This window comes from Tenrec ecaudatus, chromosome 4 (assembly GCF_050624435.1).
Source record: "Tenrec ecaudatus isolate mTenEca1 chromosome 4, mTenEca1.hap1, whole genome shotgun sequence".
Lineage (NCBI taxonomy): Eukaryota > Metazoa > Chordata > Mammalia > Afrosoricida > Tenrecidae > Tenrec > Tenrec ecaudatus.
Genome location: NC_134533.1, coordinates 23,900,000 through 23,917,773, shown reverse-complemented (window position 1 = coordinate 23,917,773; position 17,774 = coordinate 23,900,000). Strand labels below are relative to the sequence as shown.

The 17,774-nt window shown below is 43.4% G+C and overlaps 1 protein-coding gene across 4 annotated transcripts in view; it reads right to left on the bottom strand.

Moving 5' to 3' along the window:
* Window positions 1–15,185, bottom strand: part of CKAP5 (cytoskeleton associated protein 5) — a 102,673-nt gene extending 87,488 nt beyond the window's left edge. For 2 of the 4 annotated variants that reach the window (XM_075545772.1, XM_075545776.1), the window contains exon 1: window positions 15,091–15,185. The gene's annotated coding sequence lies outside the window, so the exon portion shown is untranslated. Of the gene's footprint in view, window positions 1–573; window positions 661–14,911; window positions 14,931–15,090 lie in introns of those variants that run through there. The other 2 variants (XM_075545775.1, XM_075545774.1) reach the window with 2 other exon arrangements.
* Window positions 15,186–17,774: the final 2,589 nt, after the last annotated feature.

Genomic DNA, 17,774 nt, shown 5'->3' with positions numbered 1-17,774 from the left:
ATTTGATGGGCACAATACCAAACAATGCAGGAAGTATCAAAAGATGGAAGGATATACAAAGTCATACCAAAAATAACTCATCACCACTTAACCATTTCAAGAGGTGGCATATGATCACAAACCAATGGTAGGGAAGGAAGAAGTCCAAGCTGCACTGAAGTTATTGGTGAAAAACAAAGCTCCAGGAATTACCAGAATACCAAATGAAATATTTTAATGAGCAAAATTTGGGAAAGAAAGGTACCTGAACAACTAACTAGAAAAGACCCACTATTTGTGCCCACAACAAAACCAAAACCAAACGCAATGCCATTGACAATTTTCATTTATAAAACTGCCTGTGTGCATAATTTTGTTATGGAGAAAAAATGTTTTCTCTCTCCAGTTGAGCAGCTGGTGGTTTTCGACTGCTCCCCTTGCAGTTAGCAGCCCAATGGGCAACCCACTACCCAACCAGGACTCCTGCCCATTACAAAGAAATACATAATAAGATCATTCATATCACAGATAAATAAAAATTTGCTGAAGATAACTAAAAAGTGGTTGCAGCAGTGTATTCAACAGGGAACTGACAGAAATTCAAACTGTCCTCATAGGAGACAATGGATCAGGGGATGATATCATTGCTGATGTCAGATGGCTCTTGGCTGAAAGCAGAGGCTATCAGAAAGATATTTGTAGGATTTTAAAAAATTATTTAACCAATTTATTTACATATAACCCACGTATGATACAATTTGATGGTTAAAAAGATTAAGAGAGTTGTAACTGTCACCACAGTCAATTTTAAGTCATTTTCTTCATCCTTGTATCCATTATTAACTCCCCATTTTCACCCCCAAGCTCCCTTGACATAACCCTATGAAGCTATCAATCCAGTTACTGTCTCTATAGATTTACCTATCCTGGATTTCATACACAGAAAATCATAGCAAAAAAACCTCCAACAGATCCCTTCATAGAGGGGGGTTTAGGAGAGGAGATGGGTTAATTAGGGTGTGAGGTAGTACTGATGAAGAACACAGCTTTCTCCCAGATCCTGGATGCTTCCTCCCCCCAACTACCATGATCCGAATTCTACCTTGCAGGGCTGGATAGGACAGAGGCTGTACACTGGTACATATGAGGGCTGGAGGTACAGGGAATCCAGGGTGGATGATACCTTCAGGACCAAGGGTGTGAGGGACGATGCTGGGAGAGTGGAGGGTGAGTGGGTTGGAAAGGGGGAACTGATTACAAGGATCCACATGTGACCTCTTCCCTGGGAGAGGGACAGCAGAGAAGGGGGGGAGGGTAGACTCCAGATAGGGCAAGATATGACAAAATAACGAGGTATAAATTACCAAGGGCACATGAGGGAGGGGGGAAAGGGGAGGGAGGGGAAAAAAAAAGAGGACCTGATGCAAGGGGCTTAAGTGGAGAGCAAATGCCTTGAGAATGATTGGGGCAGGGAATGTATGGATGTGCTTTATACAATTGATGTATGTATATGTATGGATGGTGATAAGAGTTGCGTGAGTCCCTAATAAAATGTAAAAAAAGAAAAGAGGAGAAAAAAATGATTAGGGCAAAGACTGTACAGATGTGCTTTATACAATTGATGTATGTATATGTATGAACTGTGATAAGAATTGTATGAGTCCCAATAAATTGTTTAAAAAAAAAAAAACCTCCAACAACAGCAACAAAATAAAGTCATCCTCTTGATGAAACTTCAATCTAAAGAAACAGAAATTAATTAAAACTAGAATAAGTTAGAAATGGGTTATTTGTTTCATTGACTATGTAAAAGCATTTGACTATGTAAATCATTACACATTATGGATAATATTGTGAAGAATGGGAATTCTAGAACATTTTGCTGTGTTCTTCTGTACACAGAACAAAGTACTCATTAGAAAAAGTAAACAAAGGGACACAGCCTGGTTTAAAATCAGGAAGGATGTGTGTACTAGGGTTTTTATCTTTTCACTTCATGCTGATTCAATCTGTATGCGGTTTGAATTATCTGAGAAGCCAAGCTACCTGAAAAAGACCCCAATATAAGGATTCTAGGAAAACTAACCAACCACCTGAAATATGCAGATGAGACAACCTTGCTTGCTGAAAGCCAAGAAGCCTTGAAGCACTTAAGATCAAAGACTAGAGCCTTTGGTCTAGATTAAACCGCAACATAAAACAAAAATCCTTGCAAATGGATGGTACATGGGGAAATGACTAAAGTTATCAAGGGTTTCATTTTACTTGGATCCATGGAATCAATAGTCATAGAAGCAGCAGTCAAGAAGTCAAATGGCAATAATGCATTGGACAAATCTGCTGCAAAAGATCTCTTGAAAGTATTAAAAAGCAAAGCTGTCATTTTGAAGACTAAGGTGCCCTTGACCTAAGCCATGGTTTTTTTTCTTTTTTCATGTTTGTGGAGTTTATTAGGGAAATTAACAGGTTACAATTCATGAGATAAATGCTCAGAATACAGTTATTCAGTCAGGACATTTTCTTCTCTGCTGTGCTTGCAAGCAGACTTTTCTCTGGCCGAGTCTCTTGGCCTGGCCTCTGCCCTGATGGGGCAATGTTACAAACCTCTTTTAGGACTTCCAATAAATGACCAAAGGGCAAGTCACTCCACTGTAAGCCTCAGCCCGAAGGTACTCAGCAACTCCTCTGTGGCTCAGCAAAATCAGCTCGCCCAAAAAAGTGTCCAGAGGACCCCATTCCATAAGCCAGCCTCTGGCTCCAAAGTACTCAGCTTCACTTGTTCTGTGGGCTGGAAGTCACCACTCTGTCTCATGCTCTGGCCCCTAGTTATACTGCTTCTTTGCTACTTTAGTGTCAAACCTATCTCCTGGATAAAGGAAGTTCAATGCAGAGGGGTCTTGAATCCAAAGGACTACCCAGCAGGATGGCAGTCACAATTAACCTTGTTAACATGCACTCGGCTGAATTATGTAATCCAATCCATACCTTCCTCACCTTCTTACCCAGACTCATTAAAATTTGATGGGAGTAACAAAGGCTATGGCTAAGAGAAACATTAAGTTACTGCATTGCAGCTATATGTTGTAATATTGTGGTGGTTGTGATTTTTTTCATTTTCTTTTTTCTCAGCCAAGTTCAAGTTTTGTTTTTCTCTCTCTGAATGTATTGCAGAGACACTGTTTCTTCTTTTTCCTTTTTAAAATCATTTTATTGGGGACTCATACAACTCATCACAATCCATACATACATCCATTGTATCAAGAACACTTGTACATTTGTTGCCATGATCATTCTCAAAACATTTTCTTTCTACTTGAGCCTTTGGTAGCAGCTTACTTTTTCCTTTCCCTTCCCCACCTTCCCTCCCTCACGAACCCTTGATAATTTATAAATTATTTTGTCATGTCTTACACTGTCTGATGTCTCCCTTCACCCACTTTTCTGTTGTCCTTCCTCAAAGGAAGAGGTTATATATAGATCCTTGTGATCGGTTCCCTCTTTCTTCCCCACCTTCCCTTATCCTCTTGGTATCACTACTCTCATTATTGGTCCTGGGGGCTTTATCTATCCTGGATTCCGTGTTTCCAGCTCTTATCTGTACCAGTGTACATCCTCTGGTCTAGCCATATTTGTAAGGTAGAACTGGGATCACAAGTGGGTAGGAAGAAGCATTAAACTAGAGGAAAGTTGTGTATTTCATCGGTGTTATACTGCACCAACTGGTTCATCTCCTTCCCGCGTGACCTTTCTGTCAGGGGATATCCAGTTGCCTACAGATGGCCTTTGGGTCCCCACTGTGCACTCCCCCTCATTCATAATATGATTTTTTTCTTCTTTGATGCCAGACCCCTGATCCCCTTGACACCTCGTGATCACACAGGCTGGTGTGCTTCTTCCATATGGGCTTTGTTGCTTCTCAGCTAGATGGTCATTTGTCTTCAAGCCTTTAAGACCCTAGACGCTGTATCTTTTGATAGCCAGGCACCATCAGCTTTCTTCACCACATTTGCTTATGTACTCACTTTGTCTTCAACCATTGTGTGGGGAGGGTGAGCATCATGGAATGTCAGGTTAATAGAACAAAGTGTTCTTGCATTGAGGGAATACTTGAGTAGAGGCCCAATGTCTATCTGCTACAAATATATGCACATGGATCTATTTTCCCATTGTCATATATGTTTACATGTATGTACATGCCTGTATTTAGACCTCTGTAAATGCCCTTTGCCTCCTAGTTCTTTCCTCTTTTTCCTTTTACTTTGCTCTTGTCCCACTATCGTGTTCAGCTTTTATTTGGATTTCGGTAATTCCTCTCAGTTACATTGCCCTTTATTGAGCCCTACCAGGCATCCTACACCCTCCTCGGCATTGATTTTACATCACTTGTTCCCTTGTCCCTGGGTTTGTTAACATCCACTTCCTTTCCCCCACCTCCCACTCTCCCATGTCCCCCTGGAACTGTTGGTCCCTGTTGTTTTCTCCTCCAGATTGTTTACCCTGTCTATCTTATCTAGATAGACCTGAAGAGATAATAATATGCACAAGATACAAGACAGAGCAAAACAAGCAACAGAAGAAAACAAAACAACCACAAAAAAACAGTGACAAAATAAAGAAAAGTCTGTAACTAGCTCAAGGTCTGCTGCCTGACCACGCCATGGTATTTTCAGTAGTCTCATATGCATGTAAAAAGCTGGACAACGAATAAGACCAAAAAAGGATTCATGCATTTTTATTATTGTGTTGGTACAGAATACTAAATGCAACATGGACTACAAAAAGCCTGAACAAACCTGAGTTGGAAGAAGTACAGCCAGAATGCACCTCAGAAACAAGACTCTCATGTACTTTGGACATGCTATCAGGAGGAGCAGGGTGCCTGTTCCTAGAGAAGGGCATTATGGTTGGTTGTCAAAGTGGAGGGTCATCAAGAGGATGATCCCCAATGAGATGGATTGATACAGTGGTTACAACCATGGGCTCAAACAAAGCAGGCAAGGTTTTGTTCTATTGTACATAGGTTTGCTATGAGTTAGAGCCTAACAACAACACATATGCACACAGTTAAAAAACTGGGAAAGAATAAAGGAAAAAGGTAACAAAGTATGTAACTTGCCTAGGGAAATTCAACTAGTAATTGTTATGAAAATTAAGTGAAATTATGCCTTGTATGTGCTAAAACTCCCACCTATGTTGTTATTCTCCTGCTCCACATATTAGTCTCCAGCCTCACACTTTTACCTGCCAGGTCTTGTGAGGCTACTGTGCTTGGCACTGAGCTAGATGCTGGAACAAACTCTGTACTACAGTGGCCCAGGAGTCAGGTATTAAAAAGAGGGTGTAACAGAGGCACCTAATTTAGAGCAGGGGGTCAGGGAAGGTGTCATGGATTTAATTATGCCGCCCCCCAAATATGTGTCAATTTGGCTGGGCCCTGGCTCAGTGGCTTGACTGTTATATAATGCGATGTGACAGGTCATGGTGCATTCATCTCCCATGATGTGATCTGATGTGACCAGCAATCAAATGGAAAGGGATTATTAGGGAGGGATGTAATACTCTCATTCTCCTCAGTGTGGTCACAGCCCTGGTCTGAAGTAAGGGTAGTATCCCTGGGGTGTGGCCTGTAGCTCTTTTTTGTCTCACAAGAGATAAATGGAGAAAGAGCAAGGAGAGAAGCACTACCATCAACAAAGAAAAGTCTGTAGAACCCTCCTAGACCTAGGGGAAGACTGACGGAAAGACACACAGAAATCTCCAAAGAAGTCTCAGCCCACAGATGTTGCAAGGAGACAAGTCCCTTCCCTCAGAGCTGGCAGACGGAAAATCTTGCCCCACAGCTGGTGCCCTGAATTGAGACTGTATTTTTGTTATGGCAGTACTAATACCTAAGACAGAATGTCTCCCTGAGAAAGTAATATTGGCTAAGAGCTAAAAGAAATGAATAGAGGTTAGTCAGGGAAAGGCATAACAGGTAGGGATAAATTTGTGAGTATGATAACCATCATCTCAAAGTCATTTAAAGACTATAGATCTAACTTTTCAGTTCTCTGCTCCAAGAAAGGTCACAATTGGAGTAGAATAGCAAGTCCACCGTGTCTTACAAATGGCTTCTTCAGGCACTGAGGAGGAAAACCACCCAGAGACCATATAGGACAGAACAGAACCATCCATGGGTTTCCTAAATACTTACAGAAGCAGATTGCCACACCTTCCTCTTGTATTGCAGAGGCGGGGTTCAACCACCTTTTTTTCCATTAGCAACCAGGTGCTTTAACCACTACAAGCAATTCAATCTCTTTCTATCTTACAAAAAGCAGATTTATGATTAGTTAGACACGTTAAATGCCATTTGGTAACACTCAAGGGCACTGTTTCCATTTGGTTTGGTGGAATCTCCTATATTAAACATTATTCAAAGTTAGCAGGCAGTCCTCAGAGGTCTTATTGCACAGGGATTTCTGATACAGCATTTGATCTTCACTCCCAAATGATGTACCCACAGGTTTTCATGAGTTTTTGTTTTGTTTAAGAGGAATGTGTACTTTTACAAAAGCAAGAAATTATACAGTACTGCTAAACTTACAGAAATTTAAAATTTCATGCGGACATGAAATAATAGAAACTGGTAATGCCAACAGGTACAAAAGTGCTTATGGAATGAATATGTTCTACCTATCCAAATTTTCCAGACATCACAAGCTTAGCCCTTAAATATAAAATATTTTTATGTATGTAATCTTTTTTCACATAAACCTAGGAAAACGTTTAGGCCTTGCATGCTTCTGAAAGTAAGTATATTTATAATGATTTAAACTTTTCAAGATGGTCCATCTGCATGCTGAGTGCAGATACATGGAAAGACTCTGCACCAGAACCACACAGTCCCAGCAGGCTCTCTGAACCCCCTTCCCGCATATTTAAAACATAATTTATTGATGTGAAATTCACATAACACAAAGGTAATCATTTTAAGCAAACAATTCAGTGGCTCTCCGTATGTTGACAATGTTGGGTAGCCAGCATCTCTAGTTGTAAAACATTTAACACTCCAAAAGGAACTCCCATATTATTAAAAAGTTGTTCCTCAACCCCTCACCAGCTCCTAGCAGCCACAATCTGTGTTTCTTTCTGTTACACATTTAATTATGTGCCCCCAAATATGTGTGCTGTAAATCCTAACCAAGATTTTAATCCCATTTGGGAATGGGTTGTCTTTGTTATGTTTATGGGCGTCTCTATTTTGAAGTATAAAAAGAGATTAAATTAGAGAGTAAAGAAAGAGATGGAAGAAGGGAATTGGCAAGCACAGGATGAGTGCCCAGGAGCCTAAATTCAAAAGAAATGAGGATCTTTCTTTCCAAAACCACGGAAAAAGCCTTCCCCTAAAACAGGTGCCTTAAATTTGGATTTCTAGTCTCCTAAATTGTGAAAAATCTATCTCTGTTGGTTAAAGCCACCAACATAGTGCTATTGTTATTACAGCACCAGGTAACTAATATAGTGTCTATGGATTTTTAAAAAAATTATATGTATATATACATAAAATAAAAAACTTAGTCATTTTAATCATTTTTAAGTGCATAGTTTACTGACATTACAACATTTGTCCAACCATCACCATGTTTCTGTAACACTGCATTGTATATTGGTATAGTGGTTACGAGTTGGGCTGCGAACCGCATGGTCACAGTTTGAAACCAGTAGCAGCTTTGCAGGAGAAAGACTTTGGCTTTCTACTCCTGTGAACAGTTACAGTCTCGGCAACCCATAGGGGGTTGCTATAGGTCAGCACTGACTCCATGGCAGTGAGTTTGGTGGTATTGTGTATATGTAGCACTTTCCTGAGATCTATGAGTGAATTGTCAGATGTGGGGGAGGGTAGTGGGAACAACCTTAGTGCTAGTAGATGAATCATACAGAGAAATGAAAGCTTGATACATGCAGCTACAACATGGAGAGATGAACCTAGAAAACATTCTGATGAGTGAAGTGAGTCAGACATTAAGGGCCAGATATTGTATGATTCCATTTCAATGAAGTATCTAGAATAGACAAATGCATAGAGACAAAAGTTTATTAGTTAGCAGAGACAGATGGGAGAGAGGCATGAGGAGTTTTACCTTATAGGGCACTGCGTTTCTATATAGGGTGATCAAAAACTTTCCGATATGGAAAGTGGTAAGGGTAGTACAATAAGGTAAATGTAGTTAATGCCACTGACTCGTACACTTAAAATGGTTACAGGGAAAAGCTTTGTTATGTATGCTTTACTACAGCATTTTGGAGATTGGGGAATCCCAAGAAAGAAGACTGTGACAAAAGAATCTAACTGCATTACAAATATAGGAAATAAGCTCACGGGGGTGGGGTGGTGGTGGTGGTGGGTGTGTAAAACTAAAGGTCTGTGGAACTGCAAGCAAGCACTGAACTGTAGCCGACAGAGTTGTTTTCCACAGGTTAACTACTCGGATACTGGTGCACCTGTGTCGGGCTGTCTCACTCTATTGCACTTCACTTACCTGAGCTTTTTCACAGTGAAGGTTGTGGCAACCTGGGTTGAGGTGAGACTATCAATGCCGTTTTCCAAAGTGTAGGAGCATATACCTCTGTTACATTTTGGCTAATTCTCATATTTCACACTTTTTCATAATGCTATTGCACTCTTAATAGATTATACTACAAACATAACTTTTATAAGCACCAGGAAACAAGCAAATGAGTGTCTTGCTTTACTGAGATCTTTGTTTTATGGTGATGGTCCAGACCTGAACCTACAATGTCTCTGAGGTCTGCCTGCATACTGGGATTGAACAGCTAAGTAAACCCTGGTGAGAACTAGGTTTCTCATTGTCGGAAGTGGAAATTTGTAGATCAGCAAGAGCAAGAGGCTAGAATGATCCAAGTGGTAACGGATTCGATACATGAATAAAAACGCATGTTAAACTTAATATAAACACAGATGGCTACATATGAAAATATTATTGGTAGAAATGGGCTAGTATACACAAGCTGTGGGTTAGGGGTTGGGCTGCTAACTAAAGGGTTGAAATATCAAACCCATCAGCCACTTGGAGGGAAAAAGATGGACCTATCAGCTCCTGCAAAGATTATCTAGTCTCAGAAACCTTATACAGGGTCGCTTTGAGACAGAATTAACTCAGTGGCAATGAATTTGGTTTTTTGGGGTTGTATTAGATCAAAGGGTCTTGAAGCACCGAGCACACCTATCACCTAAGTATTTGGTTTCTAGTACCACTTTCCAGTAACAGCAACCAGGATTCCAAGGAGAAATGACTGATACTAGTAATGGAGCGAGAAATATACAAGATGAGTCCTACAATATAACAAAGTAAGGAAATATTCAAAACACACACCACAGCTTCCACTACACACTGCTAAGGAAATGTCAAAGGGGCACAGGAGTCAACAGTTTCCAATGGCCAAGGCCAGAGCAGCCTGAGCAAAACAAATTACCGTATGTAGGATTGGATATAATAAAAACTATAAAATAAACACCAATGAATCTATACAGATATACATACATGACTAAATTAACAAATGAGGACCAAGAGACAAACTAGCTCTACAAAAGGATGCCAAACACTAGAATATAAAGTGGGGGCAGAAACTTTACAGAGAAGACAGCTGACAAACACTACTTAGGCAGGGTACACAAGGGGGGAGGTCAGATGCTTATAGACATCCTCTGTGCTGCTGCCAGACTGCTGTCTCTCCCCACCACAGGGATGGGCCTGCTCCTTGCTGCTGGGGACAATGGATTACTTCTCCCTAAAGCTTGCGACCTGTAGGTGGAGTTCACACCCTTACTGATAATCAACAGATTATCAGATGAATGAAATGTGTTCTACACATACAATGGATTACTATTCTAAAGAGAAATTAAATCTTGATGCATGACACAGCATAGCTGAACCCTGAAAACAACATGCTGACCAAAATAAGTTAGTCACAACAGGCTAAATATTTTAGGATATCACTTGCATGAAATAAGCAAATATATATAACCCAACACTTATTTGTGATTACTAGTGGCAGCAGAGAAGGGGATAAGTAAAGAAATGTTTTCTCTCAGACGGCACTGAGTTAATGGTAGTAATTTGGAAAAGGGTATTGATAATGGCTTCATAATTTATGAAGGTAATGTCATGAAATTATACAAGTAGACATTGTTGAATTAGTGTAGGACTTTGTTAAATACATTTTCAAAACACACACACACACACACACGGATATCCCACTGAGGGATACTCGACAATACTCCTCAAAACTGTAAAGGCCATCCAACAGGAAAATCTGAGTTGTCCTAAATCAGCTGTTCTCAACCTGTGGGGGGAGGGGTGCCGGTGTGTGTGTGTCAAACAACCCTTTCACAGGGGTCACCCGATTCATAACAGTAGCAAACTTACAGTTATGAAGTAGCAACAAAAATAATTTTATGGTTGGGGGTCACCACATAAGGAAGTGTAAAAGGGTTGCAACATTTGGAAAGTTGAGAAGCACTGCCCAAGTCCAGAGGAACCTAAAGAGCGACATGATAACTAAGTGAAATGCGGCTCGTGAGCAGAAAAGGGATTTGTCTCTTGCTTTGCCCCACATCTGCCTCACTCTATCCAGGGTCTGCTTCTGCAATCCCTTTCACAGCAGTCAGCAGTGGCGGCTGGCACCATCTAGTTCTTCTCCCAGGGTCTTGGAAGCTAAGGCTCCTGTGGCCCATTAGTCCTGTGGACTAACTGTTGGGAGCATCTGTGATTTTCTTCACTCTTTTGTTCCAGACAGGGAGAGAGAGACCTCTAGTTGCACCTTAGATGGCGTTCTCAAGCTAGTAAAACTCCAGTCAATACTCACAAAAGCAGACTGCAGAATGCACTCTCTACATGTATCTGCAGATAGACGGCAAAAGTTCAAATGAAAAGCCTATGAGTGTTCTCAAAACTATGCTTTTAATTGACTTGAAAATTAAAAAATAAAAACATCAGTTTCCAATTTTCTTAGTTGAAGAGTCCCTGGATTGGTCTATTGAGATACTGCTCACAACCCATACTGTCTTTGCTGTAAAACAAGCTGGTTAGTTATATACAAGGGGTCTTCAGAAATGGAATTGAAAGGTGATGCAATGTTCCCATGAGCTTTTGGAGCCCTCATACCTTGCCCTTACCAATGCAGGGATCATGATGCTAGTTTTGTCCATGAGGTATGTTTTGAGCACCGAATTTGTTCCAGGGATCATTTGAGGCATTGAGGTTACAGAACGGGGTGGGGGAGGGGGGGAGGGAAAATCTCTGCCATTCTCTCCTGGTCAGGAAAACAGACAATATACAAGTAAGCAATAAACCCCTCACCTAGGAATAAATGCTATGAAATAAAGGACAAAATGAGGTAAGAGTGAGGGAAAGGCTGCTCTAATGAGCTTAAAATGCCTCTTTTAAGATGACATGTGAGGTGAGCCCTGAGTGGAGCAGTTATACAAAGACAGGAGACAGGATTGCAGTAAAGGTACAATGAGGTAGGAAGTGCTGCCAGGCAAAGAATAACCAAAAAGAAAAAGAAAAAAAAATCGCTGCCATCGATCAAGTCAATGTCAACTCACAGTGACCCTATAGGGCAGGGTAGAATTGCCCCTGTGAGTTCCCAAGACTGTAACTCTTTACGGGAGTAGAAAGCCTCATCTTTCTCAGGAGACAGAATAGCAAGTGCAAAAGGCAAAATAAGCTTAGTCTGTTTAAGGTCTATAAAGTAGACAGGGTAACTGCCCTAACAAACAAGCACACAAAAGACCAAACATGTTGCCTTCAAGTCAATTCCAACTCAATGATTCTGTGAGACAGAGCAGAATTACCCACAGGGCTTCCTATGCTGTACTCTATAGAGGGAAGCAGGCATCTCCTGCGGGTTGCCTGTTGGGTTTGAGCCGACTTTTCAGTTGGCAGCTGAGTGTTTATCCACTGCGCCACCAGCACTCCTGGAGTTGGAGCAACACCCGCCCTGATGGGATAAAGTAACATCTTCCCAACTCTAGAAATAAGAACATCAGAATCCCTTAAGGTCCTCCAACCTTTCCAACACTGCCCACCAGGTACCAATAAATCATAAGTGATCAAGACCTCAATTTTACATTCTTCCTCCAAGTCCCTACCACAGTCACTGTCCACTTACTATATTGTTAAACAGTTTTCAACTTCCCACCTCTTCCTTCTAAAAACTACTAAGCCTGTCACTCATATTTCACCCTAAGTAGAAGTAGCAAAAAGAATTGCTCCTGAATTCTTCCTATCACATCCCATCACTTATAAAGATGAAGAAAGTTGCCCTGATGGCACAGTGGGTTAGTGTTTGGGGCTGTTAAGGTCAGGGGTTCACTTCCACCATCCACTCGGAGGGAGAAAGATGAGGCTATCTGCTCCCTTATGGAGCCCTGGTAGTGTTGTTTGACTGATTCCCAAAGTCAGTGGTTCAAATCTAAGCTTCTCAGAGGTAGAAAGATAAGACTATGCATTGTAATGATGTACAGCCTCAGAAACCCTACCTATGACAGCTATAAGCCAGAAACAACCTGATAGCAATGCTTTGGGTTTGGTGGGGGGTGGAGGTGGGGGAAGATGACAGGGTCTACACCCATAAAAATTTACAGTCTGGGAAACCCTTAATTAGGAGAACAGGTCCACTCTGTCCTACAGGGTCAACTTGACAGGAAGACAACTTAAGTGCAGTGAGCGTGTTAAGGTGAAGGGCCTCAGCAAAGGGCCTGGGACAGAGTGACTTGGGCTCAAATCTCGGTTCTATCACTTAGTTGTATGATCTTGAGCAAGATGCATAACCTTTCCAAGACTCAGTTTCCTCATCTGTAACATGTAAAAGATTAAGAGAGCATGCAGCACCCACTGAATAATCAATGGCACTGGGCTGCAAGGCCAACAATGAAACCCAGGAGCCACCCATAGGAGAAAGATAAGGCTGCCTGTTCCCACAAAGATTTCGTTTCCAAAACCCTATATAGTATCACTGAGTTGGAACCTACCCCACAGCAGTGGGTCCGGTTTGCTTTCAGTGCTCACACAGGTACCGGAGAACTGATTTTGTTCAAGGACCAGAGTTGGGCCGTAAGAAATACAAAAACTACAATTTGCTACAAAAAGCCCTCGTGACCTTGTTGAGTTGCTAACCTATAGTCAGAGGTTCAACCCTTTAGTCCCAGCCAACCCTTTCTCTCAGGAAAGGTGGAGCTGACTGCTCTGGTAAAGATGCGCAGACTCACACGGGGTTGCTGTAGAGTCAGGATCAACTGGATAGCAATAGGTTACAATTTGCTACAGCAAATTGTTGAGGAGATAGAATTGTTACAGTCCCTTGGATCTGGGGCTCTGTCATTTTCTTTTTAATCATCCATGTAATTCCCATTAAATGATGTTCAACACATAGTAGGTATCAATTTTCTTATTTGCCAAATCAATGAACGAGACTCCATTTAATGAAAGGAGCCAGGCTTTACTCCAGGTCTTTGAACACTATCCTGAAGCACTGTAACAGGTATTTATTGTAACTGCTTCTCCAGAACCTATAACCGTGTTCACAGTACTAATGTACTCGAATGCAGGGCAATTAAAAGTCTGATGCTAAAACCGAGCTGCCGGCCGTAGAAAGCTTAGGCTGTGCTGGAAGGCCTGTACACCACTCTTCATCATGCAACACTGATGATGAAAACTTTCAGAAAGTAAGCGCGTCACCGTGAAGACGTCACCGTGAAGACGTCACCGTGAAGATGTTCAACTCACTGTGAGAGAACACATTGCTTGTTGCCTGACTGAAAACCTGTGTTAAAATGTTGTGATCAATACTTTACAAACCAGGTTTCATTTATGCTGTTAAAATACACTGATTTCACCCTTCCCTCTCCTTTATTAAAATTTACAAAAAACATTTGTTTGTCCAGCCGAAAAAAAATATTAATGACTTTCTTAAAGTTTCAAATGACTAAGGTTAGTTAAATTACTGGTAGGGTCTATTCTTAAGGTTAAAGAGGGGGGGGGCTTTTCAGAACGAGAAGAAGCAAGACAGGAAGAGTTCACCTGGCTAAAATGAGTTCTCAATGCCTATAATTATGCATAAAATAAGACAGGCAGCCTTTCTGGGCCAAGATTCCATGTCTTGGCTCCGTTGAGAATTAAATTAGTGCCATGCAGAAATGTGAGGCAAGTTCTGCAAAAAACACTTCCCTCAGTTAAGATCCATCGCCCCGCCCCCCACCCCAAGAGGTTTTCAACCATGGACCGGACGGACCACTCTCGGCAAGCCCACTTTCATAATTTTCTATGACAGACACCAAACAGAATGCACTTCGATCCTGCCCGACAATTGCCACGGCCACAGAACGATCATCTCATTGGCGGGCAAGTACTAAAAAGTGCAGTTTACCGAGCCCCCACCCTGAAGTGGCAGGGCCTGCACAACCAGCCTGCTGGCTATTGTACTGCCCCCAGATCCTTCAGAACCGTGACGACCCTAGCACTCCGCCGGCACCGTCGGCAAGGCTGAGCCTCCAGCCGGGGAGGCGGCCAGGTGGAGCATCACAGCGGCGACGGCACGCCATCGTTAAAATCGCAGCACGCCGGCAGGGTACAGGTGCGCGGCCAGGCCTGGCTACAGGGCTCGGGTCACGCTCCGACGCGGCCGGGCCCTGCTCGGGCTCGCAGCCTGCCAGGCTCCCATTCATTCATTTGACAATTGCTCCGAGAGCACGGTCGCAGCGCCGGCTCGCAGGGCCCCCGCCCCGACGCCGGAACAGCCCCGCGGCGGGGCGCGGCCGTGCGCCGCTCGCGGCCCCCCCACCCCGGGAGGCAGCGCCCGCGCCCCTCCGGCCACCCAGCTGCCAGCCCCGGCCTCGGTGGCACCCGCGCGCCCGCGCCCCACGCACTGCCAGCTGCGGGTCCCCGGGCCTCCGCCCCGCTTCGCCGCCTCCGCCCCGCCGGGTTCGTGGGGCAAGGGAGGCGCGCGCCCACGGGGGGCCCCCGCCGGAGCTTCGGGGCTCCTCGCCGCGCGCGACGCCGGGATCGGCGGGCCTGTGCTGGGGGGTCGGGACCAACGCCCACTCACCTCAGCCGGGTCAGAACCGAGGGGCCTGCTCTAAGCCGTTTAAAACCGCTTGGGCCGCCGCACACCCCGCAGTGTCCTCGTTGTCTATTGGTCCGCCACTGACTGCCCATCGCGCTCCGATTGGTCCGTTTGAAAGGGCTGTGAGCACGCGCCGCCCGCAGCCTTAAAGGGGCCGTGCCGTCCTGTTTCCCTCAGGACCGAGCCGCGCCTGCTACAGGCAAGGTGCTACCAGCAGGAAAAGAGGGTCACTAACCGGAAAGCTGCCCACCACCCCAAAGGAAGGGAGAAAGGAGTACGTAGCGCTGTGGGCCCGCGGCTGGCAGCATGTTTGTTTATTTAATTTCAGATGTTGTCTACACTCGGCACTTTTTCTCTTTTTTTGCAGTCATTTCTTTTACCAAAATTTGATTGTGCAGCAAATGCGATGCAGAAAAGAAAAGGCAGCAGGGATGTAGTGGAATGGGATGAGGGTAGGGAATTGTGGGCTTGAACCTTCTAGTGGGAGGACTTTTACATAACAAATGTAAAAGGTCTAGGAAGGGCCTTTATGAACTGTCCCTTCTACAAATGCTTGGTAATTCTGTTATTTATAAAATGAGGAGCTTCTTTAATCTGATCTCTCAAATTCTTTTTGTTGTTGTTGTTCATCTCTCAATTTCTTATTTAGCTCGACATTTATATTTCTGAAAAGAAAATCAGCCCTCAACTCCAAGGAACTTGCCGTCTACTGTGGTAGGAAATAAAAAAGCCGTGAAAATTCAAAGCCGTGTAGAATTGATTACATGAAACAATTAGTAGCTAGTGAAGGGAAAATTCTGTAAAGGGAATGGACTTTAAATCTGAGGTTTCAAGGATAAATAAATTGATTATAGTGGGCTTTTAACAGCGAGGGGGTGAGTATAAGCAAATTAAAACTACAGTTAGACTTTTCTAATCAGAGGTATATCAAAAATCTATCGGACTTTTGATAAAAATGAAAATGTTTTAACAACCTTGGGTTGGCCAGAATTTGGGGGAACAACCAAAAAAAGAAAAAGAAAAGAACAAACTCAAATCAGTGCCAACTCATAGTGATCTGATAAAGAGGGTAGAACTGCCCCTGTGAATTTCTGCAATTTTGCACAGAAGTAACCCAGTCTCTGTCCCGCATAGCGGTTTTGAATGACTGACTTTGCAGATGGAAGCCCAACTCATAACCACTATCCCATCAGGGTCCCTTTTCGGAGGAATAAAACTCTCAACACATGGTTGGTGGGAATGAGGAAGAAAGATTTGGTCCTGTCGCTGGTTCTTGGAAATGTAGTTAGATGCCTTTGGCTTGCTTCCAGCACACAGTGACCCTCTGCACCAGAAAATTAAATTCCACCTGGTCTTGAACTCATTGTTGCAGCCACTAGGTCAATCCATCTCCTCGAAGGCCTTCTTTTTCGATAACCCTCTACTTTACCAAGCAATGGAGCCCCTGGTGGTGTCGGGGTTATGCCTTGGGCTGCTATCTGAAGAGGTTGGCAGTTCAAAATCACCAGCAGCTCCTTGGGAGAAAGACTGGGCTTTCTATTCCCATAAACACCTAGTCTCAGAAAACCACAGGAAGACCAAACTCAATGGCAGTGAGTTGAATGAGTTTACCAAGAATGATGTCATCTCTAAAGACGGGTCCCTCCGGTAACACGTTCAAAGTCTGTGCGATAAAGTCTTCCCATCCTTGCTTCTGGGCCATGAAGCCAAGGGGGCTGGCATCTGCCTATTAGTAGAGTCCTAACTTGTGAGCATTCTAGCCTTGAGTGGCTGCTGATGGAAGAGGACTGTGTAGGCAGTCATGCTGATACAGGGGGGATGGGGGAGAATTGAGTTAACGGGCTGTTAATCAATGCTTACATCAGACATAGTTTGAGATCTGATCTGTTTAAGACTTGGTGTGCAGAAAAATCCAAATATCACAGCCAACTCAGTCCCCCTCCTTGCAGTAAAATTCCCTTTGAAACTTAAGAATGTGCTAATTCAGCAAGTTTGGGATGAACAAAACCATCTGGGCAAAGCAAGGCCTTTTAGATAAGCAGTGGAGCCTGAGACCTCGAGGGAGTGACAGGCTGCCTTCTGCATGCCTCCTCTGTCCCCTGGCTGAAGTAGCTATTCATTGTAACAGCGGTTCAGCATCCCTTCAACTTGCTTCAACTTGAGGGTATACAATTTGCTTGCCTTTCTCTGAATTTTTGAAGTACTTTTTGCTAGGTTTCTACCCCACAGCTTCCTTCTATCGTGGGCATGTCTTGAATCAACCTTGTCTCTGTATTTGACAAGAACAGTGACAAGCATCCTGGCCCTATCAGTCAGCATCATTTTGTCGATCCCCGAGTTCAGATTTGCAGAGGACTTAGGGTAAGCTGAGAAACCCCAGGTGGGGAACTACCTTTGCAGGTGAGGGGACAGAGATTGCCAGGACTAGAGGGCCCAGGAGTGGGCGTACCAGAGACCTCTAGCTGAAGGTCTTTTTCTTTCCAGAGCTCGGACAAGCTGCTGTCCTCCACTTGAGAATTCAGTCTCTAATTTAGCCATATCTGGTAATTGTATGCATACTGTGACTTACATCCCTGAAAGTTGCAGCTCATAGGGCTGGCAATCCGTAACTGCATCGGTGAGATCTTGTCTTTTATCTGTACCTGAGAGTTCACTCATCTGTGAGT